Source organism: Theobroma umbraticum, unplaced genomic scaffold (assembly GCF_002168275.2).
Source record: "Theobroma umbraticum cultivar Fairchild unplaced genomic scaffold, ASM216827v3 scaffold_44.0, whole genome shotgun sequence".
NCBI lineage: Eukaryota > Viridiplantae > Streptophyta > Magnoliopsida > Malvales > Malvaceae > Theobroma > Theobroma umbraticum.
Window position 1 is genome coordinate 6,125,224 of NW_018397255.1, and position 10,962 is coordinate 6,136,185.

Sequence of the window (10,962 nt, forward strand, 5' to 3'; positions counted from 1 at the left end):
GCATTTTGAAAACTATTTTTAATATGCCCTTACTTACTATAATAGAAATATATATGTGATTCAAAAAAACTGGTGGATTTAGAGCTGAATTTTAGGTGGTGGCATGGTATGTGTGGGCAGTGCCCAGTGGAGTGTGTTGTTGCTGATGTGGGTGCTGAGAGACGAGTTAATCGTGTTAGGACATCTGGGAGATGACTACAAAATTATCCCAACAAAATGTCTGGTAAGAAATTTAACTTGATCAAAAGTCCTAAAAGACAAGCCTCAAAAGGAGAGGCATGAACAGCCACCCAATTCGCCTCCTCATTTGCTGTACTACCAATCTGGCTCAGAACAGCATTCCATCTTTAGAACACCCCTTTCACAATTGCAGCTGTTTCCCAACCAACATCAAGGGCCTCCACAATTATGAATTATGAATGGGCAAATGGCTTATTATCTTATATGCTTGTTTTTGAGTTTTAATTAACAATGTAAGGTAGGTAAGAGGATTGTTACATAGTCTGTTAAGAGTATATTTTTAAAAAATAATAAATAAATATGATAAATGAAAAATATGTGATAGTATCTTAATCTCGCTTATAAAATATATACAAAAATCTATATAACCTTGTTTCATTAATTATACTCACATGATCACAAAAATAATTTTTGAAAAGAAAACCAGAAAACACTGTATACATAGATTATATAGGACTACAGACAATACCACCTACCTTTTTCCCTCTTCAAACTATTATATATTTGTTAATTACTTGTTGATGTTTTAATTTACATAATAATTACTCTGCACAGGTCGCTAATCAAGGGAGTGCAGAGATAACCAGAGCCACTGGTGGTATTCGAAATCAACGGCTGGTCAAGCCCTGGGGCCTTGCAGTTAATTGGATATGTAGTGACAGTTTGAGTGCTGGAAACTGAATTTATTTAGTCAAATGCTTAGGGTAGGCATTTAGGCTAAGGTAACAGATTGTGACGCCTGCATGGTGTAGATAAATCTAAGGCTAAGGGCTGCATTTTGTGTACAGGGAATTGCTTTTGTAAAAGAAGGTTGCCATGGGATGATCCTGGGACATGCGGGCTATGTCATGTTGCTGCAATAAGTTTCATCCCAGATGCAACCTGGAAAAGATTGGTTAGCTTAGAGTTTGTAGCGGCACTTAGGCGACGATCACCTCCCTCTGCGCTGCACCCTGCTCCATTTTTACCAAAATGTGGCTAGTTTTTGTAATGATTTATTTAATAACGAAAATTTGATATTAGCCTTTAAAAAAAAATTTACTTGTTAATGTTTAAGTTGGGATTCTATTACTTATATATATATATTAGGATAGTGTTCATAGCTACACTACGGAAAAGATTGCAAGAAATAGAAATTATGTTAGAGAAGATTTCAATTTAGTACTTTCAAAAGTGTTCGTAGAAAAAGTTATATTATATTAGTCAATTGCATGAATGTATAGATTTGTTAATAGAGAAAAAAATAAATTAATATTAATAGAATATAATTATTTATTTTGGTTTCAATCATTAAAAGTTTCTCCTAAATATATGATTTTAAAACAGTACTTAGCCAAAAAAGATAATAATCTTGTTAAACATTTAATAATTTTTTTATTAAAAATATATTGTTCAAACAAAATAAATAACATTTGTAATTTGGAGGTTTCTATTTTTGTTAGATGATGTATTCCAACTTTCTAGATGTAGGATTTGTACTTAGCTAAATGTTACGAGAATACAAACTGTTATACAATTGTTAGCTATGTGTAACTATGGTGACAGTTTGCTCTTTTGCCATATACATTTGTTTCCATTTCTTTCGTTTTTTATGTTGTGTTATAATGTATTACTAAACTGCATGAATGTATAATTTTTACTAATAAAGATAAAGATAAATTATTATTGATTGAAGATAGTTATTTACTCTAGTTTTAATTACCGGAAACTTGCGCCTACATTTATGGTTATACAACAGTACTTATCCAAATAAGATAATAATCCTATTAAACATAGTTAGATGAATAATAAAATATTAAAAAAAAAAGAGTATATAACTTATACTATTGGTAGATTAAGATAAACAGTTATAGAATATAGGACAACTATATATGTAAAGATCCTATCAATATAAAACAGTTACTAATTTTTAATAGTATCTGTCTTTTATATATAAAATGAATAGTTAAAAGTTATCAAATTCAATTAATTTGTTTATTCAATGATGACTATGTGCTATGTATATTGAGAAATAAGTAGACATTCTTAACTATTTTATTTTGTACAATAAATTCAATGGATATTCATTAAAATTTAAACATTCATGTATAAAAGAGATGTTTAAATACTATGAATTCATCTTCATACCGAATAAAAAGATATACACAAAAAATAATATTAAATTATAATTAATAAATATTAAATGAATCTATCCTCTAAGCATTAAAAATTATAAATTATTATTTTCAAGTATTTTTTATTGAAATAAATAAAAGTAAAAAACACTCTTCAAATGTAAAAGATAATGCACATAGTTTTGACATAAGGTGTACAAAAAAAATTAATTCAATTGAAAATGACAACCAATTAATAGGTTATCCTACTTAAAATAGTACTTATTTAAAAAAGATAATAGTTTTATAAAAAATTGTTAAATGTATAATAAAATATTAAGAAATGACAGAGTATATAACCTGCACTATTGACAGATTAAGAATAACTGTTGTAGTATATAAGTCAACAGTATAATGTAAAGATTTTATCAAGAAAAAATAGTTACTAAGTTCTTGTAGTGTCTTTATATATCAAATGAATGGTTAAAGGTTGTAAAATTCAGTTGATTTTTTTATTCAATAATGATTGTGTGCTATGTATATTAAGAAAAGAATAGATGTTCTTGACCTTTTTATTTTGTTTAAAGAATTGGATGGATACTTATTAGAATTTACATATTTATGTATAAAATAGATGTTTAAATACTATGAATTCAGGTTCACGTAGATTAAGAGGATATATATAAAAAATGATATATTACAATTGATAAATATTAAACTAATTTATCTTTTAAGCCTTAAAAGTTTAAAATTATTGTTTTCAAGTAATTTTTACTGAAATAAATAAAAATAAAAATAAGAAAAGCTCTTCAAATGTCAAAAACAGCGTAATTTTGACATAAAGTGTTAAAAGAATTAATTCAATTAAGAATAACAGGTGTCAATCAATTGACTCAATTAATTATCTTATTTTTATATATATTTTAAATATATATATGTATTTATGTAATGTATAAATATATATATTCTTTTATATATATATATTTAAAATTACAGACGCAATTTGAATTTTTAAATTAGATGTTACTTTCAAACAAACACTCATGTTAAAGTATTCATTGAAGCAGCAAAATTGGCCCTTCTTCAAAAGAAAAATGGAAAAACTTTGGCTTGAACATATTGGAAGCTCTATACACTACATCAATATTTTTATAAGAACCAAAAGAAAAAAACTCTTTCAATATTCCCAATGTTGATCAACGAGGATCCTTTACCAAGGTAAGTATAAATAAAATAATAGAAATATTAGGCAACAATCAGTTGTCATCATAGTATCCTGCCATCTTTGCAAAGAATTCTACATAATTTTTTTGAGCTCCATTATCTACTTCAAGCCATAGCGCTCTTCATCTCATGGAGTGCCTACCAGGAGTGGAGGGCTCCTGATTATATTTGCACTATTAGCTGAAAAAATTAGTATATTATTAGAATTTACAAGCTAATTATACCCGAGAAAAAAACACTTAAGAATGAATATTAATTAGTTGAAATGAGACATTTGTCCAAATTACCATGAGTCATGCTTTCTCTTGGAGTTCCAGGAGCTCTACAGTTTCTGCTAGCCCAGCCAGACCCCGGACTAGCTGCTCTTTCTAGTTGTGAAGCAGGACTGAAACTGTCCCTATTATATATAGAACCAAAAGATGTACTTAAAGACAAGAAGACAAAAACTTCAGAATAAAAACTTGGAGCTCATCTGGTATTGTTAGCAACTCAAAGCAACAAAGATTAAGAGACATAAAACTCTTTTAGTTTTTGATCCGAACCTTGCAGGACTCATTGATGCATAAGGATGCCAAGCCCAGTTGCGCATTGGCGTTCTCATGCCATCATGAAATGGTGTACCTGTAAAGAAAGCATTGGACAAGTCGTAAATAAGCTTGCCACTTAGCCCCTAATTCAGATAGGAACCAAGTGTATAATTTTACAATCAAATCCATACGCACCTGGTTCTCTCATGGAGCAATGCACATGCATTGGAGTCTCGGTTCCAAGACCATATAGGGGTGCGTCGCTGGGAAAATAAATAAAAGTAAGAATTAGTTCTGTTCCATTATATTTAAAGAACAGGAGAGGGAGTCGAAACGAGAAACAAATTGTTACCAGTCTGGCGTTGTAACATTCACTTTATCAGAAATTTCACTACGACCCACTGGCCATTCAAAGGGGCAGAAACCACAGTCAATATTAGCAATATATAAGAAAAAGCTGGCATTCACTTTAAGTACAGCCTCAGATTTTAAGTTTCATGGTCAGGACTCAGGGTAACTGGAGAAACTTGCCTGTTACAATCCTCATCTGAGACTCCAGTTCAATTCGGACTGAATGACCTTTAATGGCTACAACACGACCACGGGATCCCTTGTAATGACCCTTGCAAATTTTCACCATAGTACCAACAATGGAATCATGGCCACTTCTTCCACTTTGATATCTTCTCTCGTCTGAAGCAAAAGCAGATATAAAATCAGCTTTAAGCATATCCATCATTCGTTAACCAGGTCAAATAGATGACGTGAATTTCAACTGTCTAGGCATTCACATGCAATAGAGTTTATATGAGGACCTCTTCTAATTAGTGTTCTCCCTGGGGATTGGGGAATGCAGGGAGGTGATCTTAAACTTGAAACTCGTGGGTCCATGACACCACCCTGCAATATAAATGAATCAAAAGATGAGGAAATTGATATGCGTTTACTGCTTTGGCAATAGGATAAAAGACTGATCTGAAATGTCTTTACCCTTATGTCACCTCTGGCATATAAACCCCCCAAAAGTGTACAAGACTTTGCTTTAAAACAAAAAAAGCCTCCCTGATCAATGATTTTGCGATCATGGATGAACACAGTCTGCCTATAAATGTGTTCAACGGGTCCTTGTTTTCCCTAATAGAAGAATAAACTGCATTATCTTCCATGTAAACAAAACAATTACAGTAAGATCAAAGCAACCCTAGTATAAAAGAACTCACTTTAAATGGCCCCTCAACAATCCTCGCAATGTCTTTAACAGAGATTCTATTTCTAAATTTGTCTTCTGCAGTTCCCATCTTCTCAATCTTGGAATTGATATCTCGGTACAATAGAACTTCGATCTCAGCTCGCTCTGGAGTTCCTTTCAGCACCTGAAGTAAAGTGATAAAAATAGTAAAGCCCGAGACAGAACAAGGAATGTGGAGAGAAAAGAGTGATGAACGTTGAACATTACTTACGTGATAAGCTTTTCCATCCACCCGTATGATTATGCCAAAGCTGGAATCACTGCACCATATAATCAGCGATGAATATAATTTGGTCGGAAAGAAACTCAAGTCAAAACCATTACGATGAATATAATTTCAGTTTGGAAAGGCCGTTTCAACCAAAAGCAATCAAGATTTTAAATCTCTAAACTTCATTTTCAGAAGAGTTGTGTAGATTATAAGAATGAGGAAAAAAGAAAATTAAGTAACTTAAAACAAGGGCCTACTTGAGCAGAACAAGATCATGTAACTGATAGTCCTTCTTTCAGTTGTTTGTAGAAGTTCCTTCGCTGCTTTTCATAACACAGTGAGCAAATACACGGATCTGGATGCAACATGTATAATATGAACTTAATAAGTATAGAGATACCAAATTAACCAATGATGTTCAATTCTCTCTTCTGCAGAACTCAAGGAAATTGTGAATTACCTCTTCCATGGATGCATCAGATACAATGACAAGACCACGACCCTCCCTCAACTTTAGTAACCATACCAGTTGCACCTTCTTGAGTACCAGAGACAACCTTCACATGATCCCCAGTCTCAAAGTACTTGCTAATATCTTTAACATTGAACGTAAAAGTTTCCTGCAGAAGGTTGGCATCAAAATGGTAATTTTCATGCCAATTTTGCATAGTTTATCATCTGTTGATGCAAGAATAAAGTTCAAACAGAACAAACCGGCAAATCCTTGATATCTGGTCTAATGCATGCATACTCGTCCTCTACCTTCTCAACGATTCCCCTCATATTTTTGAGATCACCCCTTACTACAAGAACTTTATCACCCTTCGAGAAGTGCTCCGTTTTTGTATCTCCAGATAATAAAGAATTGGAAAAATCTCCATCTCCATTCTCCCCTGGACTTAGAAATCTTTCAAGCTCATCAAAGTTTGGCTGTATATTATGATAACTAATTGATTTCATGAAGACTGATTTATACAGAAAACCATCTTTGAACATCATTCCAGCAATTTTTTCGAAATACTCTCCAGTGAAAGGATCACGCTTTCGCTCAACATGTATGTTCTTTTCTCTGATAAACAGACCACAAATGAAACCAGCAAAAAGTTAGTTAAAGTGTGTCTTACTATACTACTGCTATCCAGAAAGGATTAAAAGAACAGATAATACCTGACTTCAATTATGTTAATTAACCTAGGAGGGGGAACAAATGCTTTCTTCACAAATTCCACACCTGCCTATTTGGACAAGAAACTAGAAACATGGTTCAAATCCTTCAGGGAAATAATCACTAGGAATTCTAGCTACTCTTAAAGCAATATTTTGTCAAGCTAAGACTATTAGGAGGGAAAAAAGTACATATAACTTAATGAAATGCCGCAAAATCAGTTTAGTTAGATTTGAACCAAAATCTAAGCAACATGTTAAAGCATGCATTAAGAAATTGTCGAGGACAAACTGCAAAATGCAAGCAGTATCCACCAATCAGTACATGACAAATTGAAAATGTTTATCTGATTCTCATTACAATATAATTTTGTACTAATTAATAATACATTTCCACTGATATTTGACCAAAACGTAGCTTACTTTAATAATTTAATTGAAGTCAGTCGATAATTACTCAATAAATGAGCAAAGAATGTTTACCAATTTTATCAGCCATTTCCTGTAAATCAATCCGTGGAACTAGCTTCACCGTTACTCTCTGCTGCATATCATCAACATCTGTAACCTACATGCACAAAAGAAAGCTAATAAAATGGTGAAAAGGGAAAAAAAAAAAAAAAAGAGACTGACTGTTGCACATCCTCATGCTCTATAACCCTTATTTGATTCAAAATAAAAATATAAATGTTTGATTAAATATAATAAAAATGTAAAAACTTATTTGAATTTTTTTGAATAGTTTAAGAGCTTATATGTATATTATGCCTTGAACTTTTATAAAGTGTTGCAAATGAGAATTATATACATGTGTTTAATTTTTAACATAATATTTAAAAAATTATTTGAACTATTCAAGAAAAATATAAATAAATTTTATATTTTTTTGTTCAATTATTTTTTATTTTGAAATTATATAAATTTTTTATAATTAGTGGTTAACTAATTGTTATTAATAAAAATATCACTTATTATTTTTTATGTCACGTGATGTCGATATATGAGATAAAATTGTCAGTAATTATGTGATCATGACACATTAAAATATACATCAACATCTACTATAATATATTAACGTTACATGACATAAAAAATAATAAGTGATATTTTTATTAATAATGGTTAGTTTACTTTTGTTTATAAGAGTTTTATTTTGTTCAAAATAAAAATAAAGGAACTTGATTAAACACACACAAAAAAATAAGAGTTTATTTAAACTCTTTTAAATAGTTCATAAACTTTTTAAAGTATTATACTTTAATTTTGTTTAAAACCTAAACTAAATTTTTTTTTTATCATGATAGATATATGCACCTGTCATTTGAATAATTTGCATATTAACTTTTTAGAAATATATCTTTTTAATATTTTTTACTATTTTAGTGCCTCTCTAGACTAATTATTATGTAGGTTTATGTTATATTATGTGCCAAATTGCATTTGTTAATGATAACAGTTGATCCTACATTATTTTATTTGTACATAATTATAAATCATGTCTTCTAATTAATAAATGTTAAAAGTCAAAATTCTCAAGTTACGCTTAAAAAACAAACATATTTTATAGAACCAATGCTTTCTTCAAATTAATATCTCTTTAAAATTATAATTTATTAATGTTTTGTGAGTTGTGATGACTACTTTTAAATCTCCCAAGAGTTCTCTTGATTTTTGTACTTCATGCATTTTCTTGAGGCTATTGTTTTGTAATCATTTTTTTTCTTCAAAAATTTCATATAAGATAATACCAAGAAAAGGTAAGAAAATTTATGGATTTTCTCCATAGTTCTATCAATTGATTAGTTTAGTCAAATATTATAGTAATGAAATTAGTAGCATAAATTAGAAATATATAACCATTTTTATCTATTGTCATGTAGCCTGACCATTTAAATAAAAGAAAATGAATTTTAAAATTAAATTTTTTTACTATTTTTTTTTAAAAAGCAAGCTTGAAAGAATCCAAATGTTAGTTAAGAGTATTTCCTTTTTGGTAATAAATAGGAGGGTGTTTCAGACCATGAAAAAAAGCTAAGGGGAGGAATTTCCTTTTTTATAAAAAAAAAAAAGGAAAAAAGGCAATTTCGTAGTAAAAGAGTGCCGCTATAAAACGAGCACACGCCTTAGCTTGCTCTCTACTCTTCGTTGGTTTAAGCTCTTTGCTCACTCACTCGGTCTCCCTCGCTCTCTCGCTCTCTCTTTCGCTTCCTCTCTCGCGGCTTCCTTCTCTTCGGGTACGATTCTTTGGTTTCTCGTTCTCTTTTTCTATGTAATTGTAATTCTTGTATGTTACGTATATCAGTTGAGCAGAGGTCGTCCATTTGATCAGTGACTCTTTCTCCTTTTTTTTTTTTTGTCTTCTGTGATTTTTGCGATTTAGGGTTTTCAATTGATTTAGGGTTTTCAATTGATTTAGGGTTTTTTTTATTTGAATGAATTGATGTGTTGTTTGTTAATTCTATTGATACGGGAATCTTAATATGTTGAAATCAGGGTTCAATCTGTACGCCAAATGACTTTTGACCTCAGTTGGGAACAGCTGCCGTCGTTTCTTTGCTGTGATTTTGGGTTTATGAGCCGTGGGAGACTCTGGTATTGTTCTCAAAAGATCTCTTTTAGGCATTGGACTTGGCCCGTTTTCTACGCGTCAAGTGTGATTTGATCCTTTTTCTTTTTTTGGATTATTTGTTTTGGTTCTGCTGCTTTAGTCTAAGCAGAATCACAACTTCCATATTCACTTGCTCGTGAATTTAAGTTGTTTGTTATTGGACATTGAGACTTAAAATTTTTTATGGGTAAAAACTTGTTGGCTCCGGGGTTTCGATTTCACCCCACTGATGTTGAACTTGTTAAATATTATTTGGAGAGGAAGGTATTGGGCAAGAAGCTTGCTTTCGAAGCAATTGCTGAGCTTGATATATACAAATATGCACCCTGGGATCTACCGGATTTATCTTGTTTAAAGACAGGGGATCTGAAATGGTTCTTCTTTTGTCCCATTGAGAAGAAATATGCCCGAGGGGCTAGATTTAATCGGGCTACCATGTATGGTTACTGGAAAACCACTGGAAAGGATAGAACTGTTACATACAATGATGCAGTTGTGGGGATGATAAAAACTCTAGTTTTTCACCAAGGTAAAGCTCCACGTGGGGACAGAACAGATTGGGTAATGCATGAATATAGACTTGAAGAAAAAGAATTGGCTGACAGAGGGGTTGTTCAGGATACATATGTGCTTTGTGTTGTTTTCAAGAAGGATGGTATGGGCCCAAGAAACGGTGCCCAATATGGAGCACCATTTAAGGAGGAAGATTGGAGTGATGATGAGGATGTAAATTTGGTTGGCACTGGCTCTCTTTCTGGCATGTCTACACTAGCCGTTGGTGGTGCTAGTAGCTCGTGTGTTCCGGAGAGCCTTTGTGCTGGAGCATCTGTTGCATCAAGTGGGCTGTATACTCTACCTCAAGTGGTTCATACTAATGCTGCTGCAAGTGTTACCACTGATATTGATAGTAATGCTAATGCTGCCCCTACAGTTGTGGATGCTCCTCAAGTTCCAGTGGTTGTTGATAAGGCTGTTCCTGCGTCGATGGAGGCTCCTCAACTTGCTCAAGGTCCTCAAGCTCAAGAATCAAATGATGACGTTTTATCAATGTTGAAATTCTTCAGAGAAGATGATGCATTCATTATGTATGACAATGGTCCAGTGACTGGTACTAATAATGATTCTTTCTTCGAGGCTCCTAAAGTTTCTGAGGATGATGATATTTCATCCATGTTGGCATTCTTCATGGAAGACAACAATTTGAACTGTGTGTTGTAGGCCTTTGAATAAGATGCCACAAAATTTGTACCCATTACATATGACAACTAGTCTGCATTTTAATGTTCTTGATGAGTTATTGTGTTATTAGGAAAAATTTTCAGTTGTGTTGCCGCTGTTTGGTTTACCATTGTTCTATGTAAGTGTTTAATTTGAGAATGAAAGTTGTGATGACTACCATTTGGAATATGTCCCTGATTTGTTTCGCTTTGGTTATTGTCTTATGGTTTTATGATTGTTTTATGGAGTTTCAGTTTAAACGAGCCACCAGTTGTGTGGTGGTCTTTGAATGATATATGCTTATATCATGTTTTGCTTTTGTGAATCCACTACATGTATGAATCAATGCTTCATAGTCCCATCTATTAAAGACGTTCCAGCATTCAAAATGTGCTTGTTTTATGTAGTTTTGGATAGAGTCATAAGAT

General features: G+C 32.0%; 2 pseudogenes across 1 annotated transcript; one reads left to right on the forward strand and one right to left on the reverse strand.

Annotated features, from left to right (window-relative positions):
• Positions 1-3,684: 3,684 nt before the first annotated feature.
• Positions 3,685-9,331, reverse strand: LOC110429096 (putative transcription elongation factor SPT5 homolog 1; annotated as a pseudogene).
• On the forward strand, positions 8,794-10,723 carry LOC110409020 (NAC domain-containing protein 82 pseudogene; annotated as a pseudogene). Its single transcript, XR_016350747.1, has 2 exons — positions 8,794-8,942; positions 9,202-10,723. The product of XR_016350747.1 is annotated as an NAC domain-containing protein 82 pseudogene (transcript).
• Positions 10,724-10,962: the final 239 nt, after the last annotated feature.